General features: G+C 43.1%; 1 protein-coding gene across 1 annotated transcript in view; it reads left to right on the forward strand.

The window, feature by feature from the left end:
- znf407 (zinc finger protein 407) overlaps positions 1-19,043 on the forward strand; it is a 200,275-nt gene that overhangs the window by 13,967 nt on the left and 167,265 nt on the right. The gene's annotated exons all lie outside the window — the stretch shown is intronic.

Raw genomic sequence — 19,043 nt, forward strand, 5'->3', positions numbered from 1 at the left:
TGTAGTATATCCTGCCTAGATTGTATTTGTCTCAGGTGAATTTAAAAAGTCAACCCAGCGTGGGAGAGAAATGGAACCAACGGGTTTGTGAACATCAGAAAATAGTGTTAACTTTAATCCAGAGATGTCTCGATTTGATCACAGTTATCGATTTGGGTCCTGATCAGACCTTTGTTAAATGAGCTGAAACTGAGTCCCTGAAGAAACTCAAGTAATAATAATGTCTGCGAAGTATGTTTCGTATATATTTGTTAAAACCGTCACCATGTCAGTGACTGTAACATGGACAATCTGAGAAAAGTTTGAGCTCCTCTACCTCCTCCCAGTGCCATTGTTACCGTCTGAAGAAATGCATCCGTCCCGATCCAAAACAACCAATCGGAGCCAGGAGGAGGGTCTTATCGCTGTCAATCAAACTTGTGTACGTGGTTCTAAATGTGCTAATGACTAGTCCTTAGGTTAAACATTCAACCCATGGACTAGTCACATCTGGAGTGATTAAATTATATTAAATACACAATTTGAGATCTGTGAGATCTGCTTCTATTGTGAAAACAAGAAAACAGGAATTCTGAGGTTTCCTCAAAATATGTCAGGAATCTTGTGAAGCGGCTCGCTTTTGCTTTAAGCTCGTGACATTCGTCAACTGTGTCGTCGTGCTTTTACACGCCGCTGATTTAAATGAAGTTTTGAGCTGGGAGTCTTTATCAGCTGACTCCTGTTCTTAGAGAACTCAGAACGGGGCAAAAATAATCCTCATCCTCGTCATTATTTTAATCTGTTTAAAACTGCCAACAACAGAATTTAACTGATTAAGTATGAAGTGAAACACTTGACATTATTGCTTCATGTCTGAATATCGGCGGTCCAAAAATAACATGAAAATGCGTTAATAATGTGGGATTCTTTATTATAAAAGAAAGGGGGGGGGGGGGAAACAATTCTCTGCGTCAACTTTCCTCTCAGCATAAGGTGAGAGAGATTATTTAGCCAGCTGTACAAATAATCCTAATTGGAAGTTTATGTAGGTTACCACAAGGCTATAAATACCCAGTAGTTGAGGAGTGCGGCTGTTCCGGCGGTACTCCGTACCCCCTGCATGTTGACCATATGTTGTGCTCAGCTCCCTCCATTCCCGTGATAGACCTCCTCACAGCTTTGCCATGTTCAAATAAACGTGTTAAGCTGTTTAACACGCAGCCCGGGAATAGAGTAAATTGTGGGATTTTCAACCTTTTTTTTTTTCCTGAAGTTTCTGCAGGTTCTCTGAGACGTACGCTACTAAAACATACATGTCGGAAGAGAGCCGTTAGTTTCTCTCTCTGTGCGATTTTGTGTGTGTGTGTGTGTGTGTGTGTAAGCTGGTATCATTCGGTCTGGTTGCAGGCAGATTTTTTTATTTTTTATTTACTTATTTATTTTTTTATTTCTGTTCCTCCAAAGTCGAGCAGAGCAAATGTGTTTATTTGCTCCCGCTGATGTTCGCAAACATATTACAGCAGGAGCCAACAAGCTTTGCCTTAAACACAGCATCTCCTTTAATGAGAGGAGAGGCTCATGTTTCACAAGCCCCGAACATCCCCCCCCCCCCCCAACACACACACACACACACACACACACACCCTAACCACCAGCACACATCTGAAAACCCGCTTCTCCCAAGTGCAGCAAACATGTTGGGCTTTGACCAAGCGTCTCGCTCTACACCGCGAGCGCATGCGCGCGCGCACACACACACACACACACACACACACACACACACACACACACACACACATGCGTGTACGACTGGAGCGGTTCTCCAATATGCTTTTAAATGGGACTACTAAATACAACCCCTGGTTTCACAAATCATGCGGCTGTAGGAGCCGCGTGCTGCCAGTGCCAGCCACCGGTGACAAATCGGCCCTGTGTGTGCTTTCAGGACTGACTGATCACCAGGCCATCCCTCGGCTTGACTAAAGAGCAGCAAACACAAAGAAACTCCCAGCAACAACCTCATTAAGGCCAGAGCCATACATACACATAACCCGGCTTTGCCTTTTTTTTTTTTTTTTTGTTTTTTTTTTTTTTTGTTTTTTTCATCCCCCCAAAACTTTTCACACTTTGATACGTCCCTAATCTGAATATAAAGCATGGTACTAACGCCTGGCAATGGATCAGGTGTAATGTGTGATGTTATTAGCCGTTTTGGGTTTTTTGTGGGGTTTTTTTTTTTTTTTGGTTGGGGGGTGACCCAGAAAAAGTGAGATCATAGTGCGATTAAGTGAATAAAGGCGTTTTACTTCAGGAAACGGATGTTTTTGGGGGGATTTTTAGGCGCAATCACACTTCATCACGTCAATTAACTCACCAATTTGTTTTTGGACTCCCTTTTTTTTTCCCCATGCAGTGTTGGTTTATGGTTTCATTAATCATTGATAAACTACGTGTTTTCCTTTGCGTCCATGGCATTTATTGTCGTTTTGTTTCAGCTCCCATCATTTCCTGTCCTTTTTGCCTGAAGTAAAGGAGGGAGAACAAAAAAAAAAAAGATTTCTCCTCTTTCATTGATCGCCACGTCTTCCTTGTTAAACTCCCAGACCGGAGGATTACCTCGCCTCTGACTCTTTGAATGAACGGACGCGCGGCGCCTCGGCTGTCCGCCTCGCTTTAGCAGCTGCCCGCCGCTGCTTTTTTCTTCCCGGGAAACTGGGGGGAGTTGTTGATAGTTAAAGATCATATTGTTTTGGCATTTAATTAAGAAATGCAAATGCAGGGCCAAGACAGATTAGAACCCCTGACCACGCTGCCAATCAAACCTGATTACGGCAGTCGGCGTCCTGCTCGCCATGCACTTCACGGGCGCTTGGCTGCCGTCTCGTTGTTTCGTTTGCTTCTTTCTGTTGTAGCTTGCAAAAGTATTCACGTCGATTGAACTTTTCCACTTATGGAAATCTGATTTTAATTCAGTTTTTGGGAAGGAAACGGATACATTTTTAAAATACTGCACAAATAATAATAATAATAATAATAATAATAATAAAAACAAAACTATAAGATTTAGCCAAGAGGCTCACTGTCACTCTGGAGGAGCTACAGAGTTTCGCAGTTGTGGAAAGAAAGAAACGCCTAGCTCGAAACAAACAGATGGAAAGTTTTGATCTTTTTATGGAGAAAACGTAGGACTAAATGTTAGGAGGAAGGTGGACGGGTAATGTTGAGCAGAAAGCGTCTGCCTTGATTTTGCACGACAACGATGGCTGTCAAAATGAACTTTTCTAATCTTAAAGGTCCGATTTGTAAATTCATATCTGAGCATGCCAAAAATGAATCACAAAAGTCAGCATATCGCCCCATGTATCGTTTCTTTAGTTGGCTTTTTTTATGCAGCTAGACAGAACCCTAATCCTGCAGTACTGATTAAAAGTGCGCTACAAAAAAACTAAGTCATACCAAGTATTCTTGATCTAGGTTTTTGGTGCAAATACCTTAGTTCCGTCCAAATAAGACAAAACCTAGCAAGATACAGGAGTTTGTTTTGAATCAATAATTCCTTATTACTGATGAAAAAGCTCTAGTTCCAGTGACAGTCATATTTCTTTGATAATACATTTTTCCCATGTTAGATGTGAAATAATCTGCCAGTTGAGTTTGTACTTCTCTCATCAATATTAGGGAATCATTGACTTAAAACAAGCTGCTGTATCTTGTTGAAAAGTTACTTGTGAGTCAGTTTTGCCTTGACTCAAGTTCACTAAAACATTTGCACAAGAAACTAAACAAATTGTGAAAAATAACGCAAATCTACTTGTAGTAAATAGTTGAGACAACAGGATCCGGGAACATATTACAATTTTTGAAACACCTGAATGTCTTAGTTATCACTGTAAAAATAAATGCTTACCTAACCAGCCTGCATCTCTACAGCGAGATCTTAAATGTAGAGGTGCTACGCCGACCTATCATGTGTTGTAAGGATAACCACGTACTGTATGATGACGCGAGTCTCTTTAGAAGTGGAGCGAATGACTGGAAAAGCATTAAAAAACAGAGGGGCAGGAAGGAACCGTCTTGTACCGAGTCTCTGCAGAGACCAGCTCAAAACTGGGAGACACACGGATATCATCGCACCTGAATGTTAAACCTATCCAGGAGAAGGGCTGAGGCTTTTCGTACTCCCGGGAAGAGCTACAACAGAATGGTTTTGATCGACACTTATTCATGTGTTAAAATGGCCCAGTCAAAGTCTCCAGCTTAACTCTAGCTGAGAATCTGAGGTAAAACGTGAATACTGCTGCTTACAAATGCTCTGTCTAACCAGACTGAGCTTACGTTGTAAGCTGTTGGAGAGAAACCCCGTGAGACTTGCACCTGCGTTAACTCTGGGAAAGTGAAGGGGTGTGAAAACTTTCCCGAGACCCTGAATGCGCCCGGTGTCCTACATATCTATCTGCTTACTTTTGTTTTTCTTTCTGAAAAGCCTTATTTGTCTTAATTTGCCTATAAAGAATTCTTTAGATCTAAAAAACCAGCAGAAAAACACAAATTGGCTGTTAGCATGCAAGATCAGATTCTTCAAATTTAATTGGTTAAGAGAAAAAGAAAAAGGATGGCAGAATCTTGGGTTTCCCCCTGGTGTTTTTTTTTTTTTTTTGTCCACAGTGGGGCTTGGCTACTTAATGAGCCTCCTCTTCCTCTCCTCCATCATCTGGCAGAAAGGCCGTGGATTCAGCACTTCCAGCTCCCGCTCTCTTGTCCTCCCTAAAGATGCAGCGGACGTCCAGTGCTGTTGTAAGTGTTAAATTATGGATAAACAGTCTAAATGCTTTGAAGCATTGGTTTAATATCTGGGCTCGGGCCCCGGTAGCGGGAGCAGCATCCGCCGCGGACGCCGATTGTCCTCATGTGGATCGGCGTTTTATGATTATGGGTCACGAATCCACCCTCCCCCCCCACCCACCCTCCTCTCTACTCCCCCCTTCCCCCGAGTGTCACTTGAGAAATTTGAACAACTGTTTAAAACCAACATCTTTCTGCCAACACACAAAAAGAAAAAAGTTTCCCCCAAGCCACAAAAAAAAGTTTTGTTCCTCTCCCTCTCCTTAACTTGGCATTACAGTGTGTGTGTGTGTGTGTATAGATATACATATGTAGTGGTGATTTCATGTGTGTGTGATTTGACTGTTAACGGGCCGGGGCCGGCTCGTGTCAGGGGTTTTTATGTCGTGCGAGATTGTCTGGTTTGTTCCCAGAATAGCCCATCAGTTCCGCCCTGCGTGGCTCATCCGCTTGTAATGTGCCTTAATGCCCGGGCCCGTATGAGGAGCGTGAGGGCCCCGGCGGTGACAGCGGAGGAGCATCTTAGCTCGCTGCTTATCCAGAGAAAGCCGTCACTTAACTCAGCCCCTCTATTGTCGGTCCACACACACACCCCTATACGTCTCCGCCGCCCCCCCCCAACCACACGACGTGATTCTCTATAATCCTCAAACAGATTCTGGTTAGAAGTCCCTGAGAACTATTTTTATGGGGGTTTTTTTTCTTCTTCCTTCCTTCTTTCCTCCTATTAAAACATTAATGGCTGTTACAGATGAAGAGAGGGATCCCTATGAGGATGATTATAATGTCACTCCGCTGATCTCCTGCCGCCCCGAAATAATTGTACATCATCGCTTCATAACGTGTCAGAGGGACACGTTGGTGGCGTGCAATTAAAACCGCAGAATATAATACAGCAAATTACGGGCTGTCAGGCCTACGAACAACACTCTCGGTATTTGAGTTACACTTAATCATCACGTACATTAGTGATTTCGCTAAGATCCCTTCAGCTCCCCCCTCACCACCGCCACCTCTCCTCCCTCCGCTCATACAGCAGGACTGTGAAAGGAGCTGCTGCTTGCAGGCTGCTGAGGGATGGTGGAGTGATACCCCGGCTATACGCGTTTATGTTGCTGGTAGAGCTTTTTAAAGAGTCGCCCAAAGTTGGTTCCCGTGGTCTATAGCGCCTTCCGGATGCTTATAAACAGCGTTCCAGCTACAAAAACTTCTGGAAAAGTGTGGAGTTTGATTCGGATGTTGTTTTATTGTTTTAAGCCTGGATAACTATGTGAGTTTCAAGGTTGTTATAATTAACTAAAACTAAACGAAATACCAAAAAACTGAAATTGAGGAAACATTTTCATGAAGTGAAATAAAACAAAAATGGTAACTAATGGGCAAAAACAATAACTAACTGGAACCATATTGTGTGTTTTATGAGACTAAAAGATACTGAAATTATTAAAATTTCATTTGTTTTTGTGTTTGCGGATCTATTTATTAGCCTTTTGAACTGACATGAAGTTGATTTATTTATTTAGTTTTCCTTAGATTCCAGATTGTTTAGATTCCAAATAAAGTGTTATTATTGTTAAATAAAAAAGTTAACACAGATTCAAACTGTGTGTTAAAGAATTTATGCTCCGTGTAAATCCATGGTAACTCAGACTGGAGTGTGTATATATATATATATATATATATATATATATATATATATATCTGTTCAGTAAATACTAAAACATCATACTATATAATACAAAAATAAGGAGTCTGAGTTGATCTAGATACCAACCATGCAGTGAAATACTTCTTTGCCGTGCTGTAGCTTTTGAACCTACCTCGCTGTGTGTTGTGTGCAGATAATTAAACAAACCTTTTTACTTTTTACCCATTACACAACTGTCTGTAAAAGAAATAGAGTCTGGAGAAGTGTGAAAATTTAGTCAGCATCCTGTGGTAAAGATGCATGCAAGTTCTTAAATAAATCATCTTACGCCAAGTTTAGAAGAACATCAGGCTTTGACTGGAGAACATTTATTCACTGGAGGAAACGTATGCCTTGAAGAAAATGCTTAAAAAGAGAGAAAGTGAGAGGGAGAAAAATCAAAACCACACTTATCGGCACCCCTAACTAATTCTTCAAGGTAAAAGTAACTGAAGGATCTTTAGTCGTTTATGCTTTACTTTTTCTTTTGATCATAATTATTAGACTTTACATTAGTGATCAAAACAATGGGGGTTTTAAACCAAATTTACCAATGTGGGGTCAAAAAAAAAACAAGGCAATATTTTATCATTTAATATAGTAATCGAGCCAAAATTGCAATTGTTTGAGGACGAAAACTGTGACCCTATCTCAAGACGGCTGAAGCTAAAAGTGCAACACCTTCATTTTTAACTCCTTGTCAAAGTAAAACTGTGACGGTAAAAAGGAAATCGGTCCAATGAACCTATTGGTCACGTTTTCTGTGCTTCTTTAGTTGCATATTGTGCAAAAACTTCCTTTCCCCTCCCCCACCTGTTGCTGTGAGCAGCCAGTCAGCTGAGCATAGTGGCGCAAAAACACAAATTCTGAACTTTTCCCTCAGTCTCTGCTTTGAGACTTTTGCCTTGTAGCAGAGAAGCATGGCTCAGCTAACAGAAGAGTTCCAGCAAGCAGCTTTTTAAAGCTATTATTGTTTTTGAAACATATGCTTGAAGCAAGCTGTAAAAATGAGCATGTGCATAAGTCTAATAAGCAGCTGCTTTCAGAAGAACTGATGCCGTCCTCTGTGTAAAAACAACTTTCGCCGCTAGAACAATTGCAAAATTGAGATGGCGTCTACTTTCCATGCTCGTTTAGCTCTCCTAGTGATAATTGTGGAGGGTGCCGGAGCACGCAGCAACTCGCAATCTGTCAAAAGTTTAAATGGGGGGGTAGATGAAATAAAATTTTAAAAAAAAAATACGCAAACGCAACTTTTACAAGAATTTCCCATCCATTTGCTTGATCTATCTCCCGCAATTTCTCTTCCTCAGACGCAGCACCTGGCACTTCCTGTCAGGAAGACAAATTAACGCTCGCAGCCTCCGAGACTTTAAGAGTTTCGGCGCTGGAGACGCGGTCCTTGTCAGTCAGCGCCGACCACCCTTCGCCAAAATAAACACATTTTGCTCTAATGCGTTTAACTAAATCTAGTGCGCCATTATGGGAAATGAAAGAAGTAACGCCAAAAGGTCATTTGGAAAATAATGCAGAGAGGCTGGTCTGGAAAGGTTAAGTATGTGACGGAGCGGCTCTGATGATAACGAGGGCTGCGCGTACGGCTTGGAGAGCTGTGCGTTCTGGTTTGACTCGGCGCCGCGATCGCTCTTTATGACCGAGACAGCTTTACAGCCCGTTCCCCCCCACCCAACCACCATCACCACCACCACCGCCGCCCCTTCACCCTCCAACCACCACCATAACACGATAAAGCGCGGCATAATGGATTGGATGTGTTTAGTAGCCTTGGGCTGATGTTTGTAAAATTAATGCTTTTTGCAATAGAAACACACTCTAACCCGGGCACTCTTGCTCACACGGAGAAAGGCAAAAGAGAAGGGAAAGAAATTCAGACAGCGCTGATGCATCAGTGCATTTCCACGGGCCCCGTGTTCACTTTTTATTTATTTATTTATTTTTTTTGTACCTTGAAGCAAAAATCCCGAGACTTTTTTATATATTCATAAGCTGTGCTCCCGTACAGGTAACTCTCAGCAGAAGAGACGGAAAATACATGGCTTCATTAGTTAAGTTTGTGTTGTAAAAGCTCAACAGCGAACCAGAAGAGGCAATGAGCGTTATTAAATTTGTGTTTCAAATTACACCGCACAAGTACTTGAGGGAGACGGTCTGTTTGCGCCGTCCGTCTCTGGCTGGGCAAAAGACTCTTTTGAAGAATTGGAATAGGACCCCACTCAGCATCTCTGAGCTCGGGAGACAAAGAGAGAACTCTCCGTCAGCATTTCAGTCCCATTAGGTTTTAATAACAGTCTCATATTCTGTCGCGGGCCCGCAACGGGGGCCTGGGGGCTTCATAATCAAACCATTTTTCCTTTAATCAAAGACAAAGCAAAACAAACTCTCAGTCCAGACGCTAAGCGGCCAAATCAGTAGTAAAAGTAAGGAGGCGACGCTGCGCGTTAGCTCGTAATGGTGTGTTTTACAGCTCTTGAGGACTGTTGAAGTTAAGAGGCCATTGTGTGAGCTGTGCATGACCAAAGTAATCACTTTACTTAAAGTAAACTTCTTTTGTTCCCCACATTCCTGATCCTTTTCAGCAAACGTGAGTGAAATTACTCTACATCCTCTACCAATGAAAGGAAGAAGAAAGGCACATTTTCTTAAACCAGGTTCGTTATGAATAAGTTTTTACTCTTATTGGCCGTTCCTATTTCGTCGCCTTAAAACTGCAAACTATAATGTGTTCTTATAGGATTTCATGTGATAGACAGCCATTGTGAAAGTTTTCAGCTTCCTACCCACAGAATGATAGTGTTATCATTATGTTTTACAAGAGGCATAATGAGGAGACACACATTTGAAAGCAGTGAGAGTGTTTTGTTGTAAATAGAAATAGAAAATTCGATTAACTCAACATCAAAATTGGCCAATTTTGTCTTAATTGACTCTATTTTCTGATTGGCAGGCCTGGTATCAAAATGTCAGATCAAACCTCCCACCCAACCTTTTTCATTAATGCGTCAAAACTACAATCCATTTTGGGTCGTAACAAGCTGCATAAACAATAATAAAATAAACAAAAATGAAAAAATGCTAGATTGTAGTCTGTAGGTCAGACACCAAAATGTATAAAATAAATAAAATTGCTCATCAGTGCATCAATTATAACAATCATATGCTTTTACTACTTGGATCTTCTTTACTTTTCATTTCTGGTGATGATCTTTCCAATGGGGCCTTGACCTCAACTTTGGGGACCACTGTGGAAAAGAAACTCAAAAAATGTTTTTACAAACAAAACATTCATTCATATTCAGCTCCCTTCAGTCTGATACCTAAAATAAAATGCAGTGCACCCAGCTGCCTTCAGAAGTTGTCTTTTTTGTAGATTGTTTGAGTTTGTATCGCGACAAGATGTGTGAAAGTAAAAGGTAAAAGAATGCTTTACGAACGCACAAAGAAAATAAAGAGAGAGAGAGAGGGGGGAAGTTAATGAGTGATTAACAGCAGCAATTAAAAGATGAAGTGAGAGGCAGATGAAAAAAAGGCCTGTAATTAAAATATCAGTCCGCTCATTGTCAGAAGTGCGTGTGTCATCCATTGTGCTCTTATTAAAAACTCCGGGCGGAGGTGGGGGGAAGGAACGCGCGGCGCTTAATTCCAGCAGCACCAAAGTGTCTGGTAATCTGCCCGTGGATGGGGCTCCCGCGACGGGCCGTAACTCACATTTAAGTGTTGGGGCCGTGTCACGGCGGGTTCACAGTCGTGCATTTCCGTGTTGACACCCATCGGGGCAAGGGGATATTTGGCAGTCAGGAGTAATTTAACTTAATTAATGGGATGCATATTTGATGGAGGAATAAAATATCCCGGCTCAGCAAAGTGGAAAAGGCGAAAGATTTAGTGGAAGTTAAAGGTGGAGGGGAGAGTAATTTGTGCCTTCGGTTACCGGCTGCTTGAGAGACGAAGAGGGGAGAGAGCAAACGGAGATGTGGGGATGAGGGGAGGGTGGATGGGGGGAGGAAGGGGAGATGGATGGTTGACACAAAGCTGAGCTGATGTGTAGACGGGAATGGGCCTCCATTGAGAGGACCATCAGAGTGACGGCGCTTGATTTAATTGATATCCGGACTGAGCTCTTCCTCAACGCAAACAGACACATTACGCTGGTTTGCAAACTTCTATCCGAGCAGCCGACCGCCAAGGGCCTTTTTAATATTCATGAGAGAGCTTTTAAAAGTGTTCGCCGATGGTGTCCTCCCTCTGCTGCCACCACCGCCTGCTTTCCAACTTGTCTTTGCTACCAACACACACACACACAAACACACACATTACCTTCCACTCACACACCAGACACGCAACACGCCGGTTTCTCTCAGACAAACCCGTGGCCTGACGAAAAGCTGTCACGCCGCTCTTAATCTCCCCTGGCACTTTTTAATTGACTTCCTGTAGGTATAGATTATACTCATGCCGAGTCTACCGCCGAGATGTTTGATACCGTCCCAGAGACTGGCATCCGGGTTGCTTGTAGCTCACCGAGGGTGACGCCGCTATCTCCGTCTCTGTCTCGGCCCCTCTTTCTCCTCCTCCCTCTCTCTCATTGTGATTGCCAGACTTATTTGGGCGACAGGGGAGAGGTAAAACACTATCACTCATTGCCATCATCATAATTGAGCTGATGTACCTGCTGGGAGTGCTGGGGAAATTCTGGCTTGGGCGTAGGGAATGCTGCTCGCATCTGACCGAGGCTGTAGCACGAGGGGCCCCGGCGCACGGGGCGAGTTCTGGCCTTCTGCTCGGAGCTGGACGGCAGCCAGCTTGCGCCGTCCGATCAACGTGATGGATTTGTTGTAGTTGCTTTGATTACGTGCTGCATTTATTTGTACGATTGTGTCGCGTCGGCCCCTTGAGATGCTCCACGTCTTGTTACGTTGCAGCCGCAAATGTCGTTGGGTTTTATTGTGATTTCATGTCGTAGTCCAACACTAAGTAGTGCATAATTGAGAAGTGAGTAACGTGACGTGTGTTTTTTTGTAAATAAAACTCTAAAAGGTTCGGTATTCAGCTACCGGAGTTTATGCTCCAACACTTTACAACACAATCATTACAAAATGCTTAGTGTGAAGTACAAAAACAAAACTGGTTAATAAGTAAGAAAAACTGCATTAGAAACTGAAGACAGGAAGCTAATCAGAATGGAACACAGATCGGTCCAATAGAAAAAAAAAGTTTCATTTGTAGAACCACCTTACCATTCCAGCTTTGGGTGTAAGTATCTACCAATTTTATGCATCTTCAAGCTCATTTGGATCAGACGGAGAGCATTTTTGAACATCTATGTTCAAGTCTCACTGCTGATTCTCAACTGGATTTAACTGTGGACAAATCCATTGTAACTCTATCTTTACGTTGAGGGTTTTTCTGATGGCAGCTGGCTGTGTTATATTTTAATTAATGTTGTCAGAACATAATGGACTGAACACAAACGGACCTTACACTTTTACGATTTTATTTCTGTTAAACAAACTGAGCTCCATGGATAATTTTCTTTCCACGTAGAAATTTTTACACGACTCTGTGAGCATTTGTCACATAAATCCCAGTAAAATACTGAAATGTGTGGCTTTAATGTGACAAATTGTTATCAGGTGAAGAAAGCCATTAAATCTGTTAAAGCAATTTCACTGCATCTCAAATAGTTTTCTGTGGCATATGATTATTAAGTCAAATTAGATTAGTTTTTTTGTTATTTGAAGCACACAAGAATCATTTTATGAATGAATAATTTTATGGATAACCTTTTTTTTATTTTTATTTTTTCTAGCAGGTCTTATGAATGCGCCTATCTGGTTATCTAGCTATCTTTTGTTATCTTCCCCATTTTGAAGAGAGGCAAAGAGAATTAGGTCTCTGAGTCACTTAATACCATGTTCAACTTAAAACAGTAAGGTGGGACTTAAAAAAATTCACTTACATTTATTCCTAAGGATTTATTTTAATTTTTACTTCAACTTCAACATTCTTTTGAGACCTCAAAAGAATGTTGAAGTTTCAACATTCTTTTTTTTCCCTTTGGCTCTACTGCAATTGTGACATTTTGAAGTTATGAAATATGAGCACAAACTGTCATCTGTCAAAGGCTCCAATCCAAAAAGCACTATGTTTTGGATTCAGGCAGCTCAAAGCAATCGACGTGCCAAACTCCACTCTCACTTTATGTATCACATGTTGCCTGGCCCACACATAGCAGGCACAGTAGCGCACAGGCCCCCCCGCCTACGCACCGTCGACTATTTACACGTTTGTCGGATGAACGCAAACTTGGTTTCAGAGTTGGGATAAAAGCCAGCTGATGCTACAATGGCATTTAAACCATGCTTTTATCTCTGTTTGAATTTGTGATGCCCATTTTTGGAGAAAATATGCCATCAGATAGACGAGCACTGTAATCAGATGCTTGTTTCCCTGGGTCATTTTCCGCCACAGATCAACTGCACACATCGGTGCTTAATCTTTCCGCAGTAGTTAAAAAAAAAAAAAAATAAAATAAAAAAAAAAAAAAAAAAAATATATATATATATATATATATATATAGTTATATATAGTTGTTTGAGTTACCTCGCTTCCTAATTTTGGCCCTAGTTCAGCGTTGGCCATTATTCGGTGGCTTAATATCACTGGATCCTCATGATTCTCCCATTTATGAAGCGATATTGACCATCGTCTTATGCGAAACGGATAATAAGCCGTGATGAATGGCTGACATTAGTGATGAAATTACATCAACCTTAACAGGCTATTGTATTAACACACCTTGCCGATTCCACTCCTCCCCACCGCCCGTTTAATTGATTAATTGCTGACGGGGATGGATGAGGGGCCGGTTGGTCCTGGATCGGTGGGGCTGATTGCTAGTCAACCGTAAACAAGGAGCGGCCACAGCGGGCCCTCAAGGGCAATATTCATGCTCCCCAACCTTATGGTGATTCCTTATCCAGCCGTGACAAGAGGAAAAATATTTGACCATAAAAAGGCTGGTATAAACCGGGCTGACATATATAAAGCCCCTCTCTGTTTTTCTTACCCTCCCTCCCTCCTGGCCTGTGCCGCATCTCCTTTAGTGCTCAGCGCACCCGTCGGACTCCGAAATCACCCGACCTCGTCTGCACGCGCGAGCCAGAGTCCCTCAGGTAACCCCTGAACATCCCCAGCTTTAAATATGGGCAAATAATGGCAGCGTGAGTGATGCCGCCCGCGTCCTTGACTGGGATCCTTGGTGTGCCGTAGCCACTCCTCAATGTCTTGGAGCCTTGCGGGACGCATAAAACACCCTGATGGCAAGAAATCCCGAAGCCTGACTACGGCGTCTATTGGAAGGATGCGAGCCCACCCTGAGCAAGCAAAAGGGGGTGGGCTCGCATAATCTTTGCTCTGCTGTAAGTTTGACGACGGGGACACTCTGTCCTCTTTAATGTGTTTACATTTCAGAAGTGGCGCGACAGTCATTAAAGCGCAACGCCACACATCCCATGTTCTTTCCGTCTTTCCGGCCTGGTTTGTGGCCCCGGTAAATAATGCCGTGTGTAGATCCGACAGAGGCTAGGGGTCGGAGTCGCTGCTGGCACTTAAAGGCACACGACTATTCTGAACCGTCCAATAGAGGCAGAGGGGGGGGGGGTTAAATTTCATTGTGCAACCAAGATGGAAAAGGGGGTAAGTTTCTACTCAGGCCTCCCCGACTGTCAAGACAGGAGAACACGCGGCCGTAACAAGCCTGAGACCCTTCTGTCATCCGCGGTGCCTCGGCTCTGTCCGACGCAGCCCCACGTTAACCTCTGTTCCGATGAGGCCCTCCAGGCGGAGGCGTATAGGTCTGAACCCCCGCAGCCAGCCGTGAAAACGCTGACACATCGATTACCCCACACGAGGAAAAAAAAGGAAGAAGAAGAAGAAAAAAAAGCAGAGCTTGATGAGTTGGAACGCGCGGCTCGAACATGAAGAAGATGCATTTATTCACTTATTCTGTTTATTCAGCAAAACAAACACGAGGTCAGGATTATGCTGCAACACCGACAGCCTGTTGTCTGTTAGAGTTAAATTTCAAATTAACCGGTTCACTCTGCCCACTTTTATGGTCATTTCAAAGCATGCACGCTGTCCAACCCCCCATCCCAATGAGATAGCCGGCCGTGTTTCCTCCAAGTCTACTCTGGAGCTCAAAGAAACACTCACTTGTGGGTTGCACTCTCTCTGCTGAACATTAGATGGCGCCATTCAACTTGGTTGAAAGCCCAAGCACCGGGCTCATTTGCAAAATGTGACTGCCTGCTGTGTGGTGCATGTAGATGTCTAGCACAGATGAAATATAGTTGAGATTCAGTTTGTTCTGTTGAGAGTTGAGTTTGGATTGTCAACTTTATTTATATGTGAAGGTTAAAGTTAAGTGAGATCGCGTTAGAGCTGGGTTTTGGTGTAAATGTGCAACACCAGACCTGTTTGACAATAACGAACCTATTGATTATTATTTATAATACTTGTGTTTTGCTTTGATCTGATCAAAGAAATTCTTACCTTTGTTCACAATTTCTTAGTAGGATATTTTCTTTGACATGGCGGACTGCTGCTTAATGTTAGATCAGAGTAAAATGAGCCAAGTTGGAGGTTGGGCTAGTCGGTAGCAGGTCAGACGGCGTGATGTGGGGAGTGGGGGACGGAGAGGGAGTGGTGGTGTTCCTGCCGGTGCTGCTTTAACTAGGACAAGCCTCTCTATAGCAGCGGAGCTCAGGGGCCGATCAGCAGGTCTCAGGAGAGGCTCCCTACACCGCCGTCTCACCAGGGCCTGTCACGGGGGAGCTGACGCTGGGGCTGGCTGGATGTGGGGCTGTTGCGATGATGATGATGATGGTGCTGGTAGTGGGCGAGTGGGTGGGTGCGGGGTGACATGCCGAGAGGGCAATTACAGCAAGGACAAAGACTACACAGTGATAAGTCCCCACAGCAGCCCTAATGAAGAGAGCAGGTTAGCCTGTTAAGAGGAGCGGGAAGGGGGGCTGGGGGGTGGGGGGAAGCGAGCTCGGCCTCGGCGCGCGCGCTTGTTTGCTACTGAATACGTTTTGCGCGCGTTTAACCTACCCGAGGAGCATACGCTTCCAGAGGTCAGGTTACTCACCGTCCCTCGCTAACCTCACTAACTGACACCTCTTCCCGAGACGCTGTTTTTTTCTCTCCCTTTTTTTTTTTTTTTTTTCTTTCCTCCTCGTGGAGCAAATGCAAACAACAACACGAGACTGGAAACCAGTCCCATCTGTAGGGAATTCTGTTCCTGTGGCTCTGTGAGGAGCTATGAGGGGAAGTCCCGGTGCAAGCTATTAATGAAACAAAACGTTTAAAATAAGCACGCCTTCGCTGGATAATTGTTTCGCCTTAGTGGATCTGAAAATGTGCTTTTATTATAAAGTCTAATTATTTATTTTTTATGGTAACACTAAAACTTAAGAAATTCAGTGCGTCATTTCCTGATTTTTTTTTTTTATAAGCGGAAATAATTTGATTTAAAAAAAAAAACACACACTCACACAAAAGGTGAGCAGAAAAACGTGGGAATGCTGGTTGCTTTACTGGTAACTGGTGCGAATATAACCAGGCCTCCAATACCTTACCACTTTTCATCAGCTTTTCTTGTTTTCATTGACTTTCTCGTTGTTGTTTTTTATTTTTGTTTTTTGGGGGGGCTGGTGGGGGGATGGGACTTGCGGAGAGGAAAGATGGTGTGTACCTGATACTGCTGTGTTGGCACACCAGTCTGGGATCTGATAAGGGAGCCCCGTGGAGCGGCACTTATTCAAATCAGTGCATGTTCACAGTGAATGGGGAGCAGGTAGAGGCAATAAGATACAAGGCGATAACCTTTCTGGAGAGGCAGAGGGAACGGTTTTACACCCTGTTTCACAGCTGCATAGGATGAGGGATTTTCAGCTCAGTCTAATTGATTAGCTTAGAGTTTAATGCTAAAAAAACAACAAAAGGCTTTTTTTTTTTTTTTTTTTTGTTAAAGTTTAAACAGTTTTCTAATATGTTAGGCTGTTTTACCCTCCCGATCTTTAGCTGCTTTGTGCATTAATCAGCTCCCAACCTCTGCATTTACTGCTTAGAAGTTGTAGCGCCAGCGTGTGTGCGTGCGTGCGTGTGTGTGTGTGTGTGTGTGTGTGTGTGTGTGTGTGTGTGTGTGTGTGTGTGTGTGTGTGTGTAAATATGTAACTCCCTGTTTCTATTAAACACACATTTAAATTTAACACCACCCATTTATTTATTTATTTTTTTTAGCATCCCCCACCTCCCTCCAAGCGTAGTCTCTGATAAAAAGCAGAAACGCACGCAGCACCGGGGTGGGCCTGTAGAAGTAAAAAAAATAAATAAAAAATAAATATCAGTGTTTATGACACAAACACTGACACGCACACACACATTACATGAAATCAATTAAGTTTAATAACTCTGATCCGCAGTGATCAGTTTTAAAGCGGCTGTGCAGAAGTCTGAGGCGAAGCTTTAAGTTTAATTGCGGCGCTCGGTGGTGGTGTGCCAGGCGTTCTCGAGGGGTGATGGGGTGGAGGAGGGGGGTGGGCGGAGGAACATATGTTGCTTGAGCCTAACACACGACTCAGCAGTGATGGTTAGATGTTTGGCTGGGATGCAAGCTTCGAAGGCCTCGGCCATAATGCGTTTGGCTTAGAAGGGCAGACCTGGTCTATAAAACCGCATCGCTTGGGGGGTAAAAAAAAACAAAAAAAAAACAAAACACTGCTGCAATAGTGTTTCTGACCACGCAACTAATGAAAATTTAAGAAAAAAAAAAAAGTTTTAGATTACTAACTTTAATAAATTATCTACCTTTAACAAATTTGTTGTAAATTTACAACTTTGTTTCTTTTTGCTACAAGCAAAACACCGGAAAGTAATTCTATTTTTTATTTTATTTTTTTGGGGGGGGGAGGGTGTTATGTTGTGAAAATCTATTTTCAAATCTATATTTTATGCATTGAAAAAAAAAAAAAAGCAATACCTCCACACACACTCGGAGAGGCTGGCTGTATTAATGGGTTTTAGATTTAGCAGAATAGTGACATGAAGTACAATAAGACTAATAATGTATATGGAGGGCTATTGGGCAGCTCATTACTGTCAGGGGTCTAATGTGCAACCTCCGTATTTCTTCTAAGTAGCCCACCAAGAGAACAAGATAATGAAACACCCAACCCCCCCCCCCTGCACCCGCTCCCCCGTTTGCAACCAAACATCACTAATCTAATATATTAGTCGCCCGTGCTCCTTTATGCGTGAGCAATTATTCTACAAAAAATAAAAATAAAAATAATAAAAGTTTCCACGCCGCGGCGAGGCGACGAAGGCAGAAGGACCGCGGACACGTTTGACGGCTGCGTGGCGACTCTGATAGGCCAAACGGCGGTGGGAAGCTGCCACTTTTAATCACGCGGGAGGGCGACAGCTTTCATAAGAGCACGCGGCGACTCTGACTGCTCTAATAAGGAGAGGTGACAGAGAAAAAAACTTTGTGCGTTAGTGGCAAAATAGAGACATGGGGTAAGGAGGGTAGGCGTGGGGATGGAGGTGGGGGCGGGGGGTTCATTTTTTTATTTATTTATTTATTTTTTCTAGTTCAGGTTGAGCATAACAGTCGAATTTCACCATCTGAGACTGGATTTGTGGTGAAAGAATGTCAGCATTAATAAAGGGCTTCGGGGACAAGGTCACGCGGGTGCCTGTGCAGCAGAACACCTCGAGTCTGTTTGTTTCTTCAGAGACGGGCAGAACATGCTAAGACGTCTCCGTGTGCATAAGGTAACCGACCGGGACACCTCCCCACCCCACCCCACCCCACCCCACCCACGCCCTCATCCCCTCCGTCAATGTCTTATCGTAAAGTCTAATTTATGATTTCTCAACCCCACAACCCCCCCTCCTTTTTTTTTTTTTTTTTTTTAGATTCAAAGACAATCTGGGCTTTGCTTTAGACAAAAAAAAAAGGAGCGAAAAGGAATGATGCTTTGAGGATATAATTAAAGATATCGTTCAAAGAACAACTTTTTGCATATTTGAATTATTACTGTCGTTAAAAACCACACAAAATATGGAAATATGATTGCCGGAAGCGCATAAATCAATGATCAGCAAGGCCTCAGAGCCCAATAAATATGGGGAGTTAAATACTTTAAAATGCAAATCACATCTAAAATTTGCATATGGGTGAATTTAAAGGAAGTGTGCTTCCTTAAGACCCTCTGAGGTAGAAACTAGTGGAGCTGGAGGGGCTTCAGGGAGGGGTTGTGGAGGACACAGACAGACAGGCCAGTGTGGTCGATTTTATATTTATATTTGTGTGTGTGTGTGTGTGTGTGTGTGTGTGTTTTACTCCCATTGTCATTGGTCAAGTTGTTGGATCGCTCTCGATGATAGCAGCTGAAGTGGGCTGACAGACATGACTGCATTGCTTTTTGTGGATCCAGAAAGTGCC

The sequence above is a fragment of the Poecilia latipinna genome, unplaced genomic scaffold (assembly GCF_001443285.1).
Source record: "Poecilia latipinna isolate Pla-1442-1.1 unplaced genomic scaffold, P_latipinna-1.0 Scaffold558, whole genome shotgun sequence".
NCBI classification, from domain to species: Eukaryota; Metazoa; Chordata; class Actinopteri; order Cyprinodontiformes; family Poeciliidae; genus Poecilia; species Poecilia latipinna.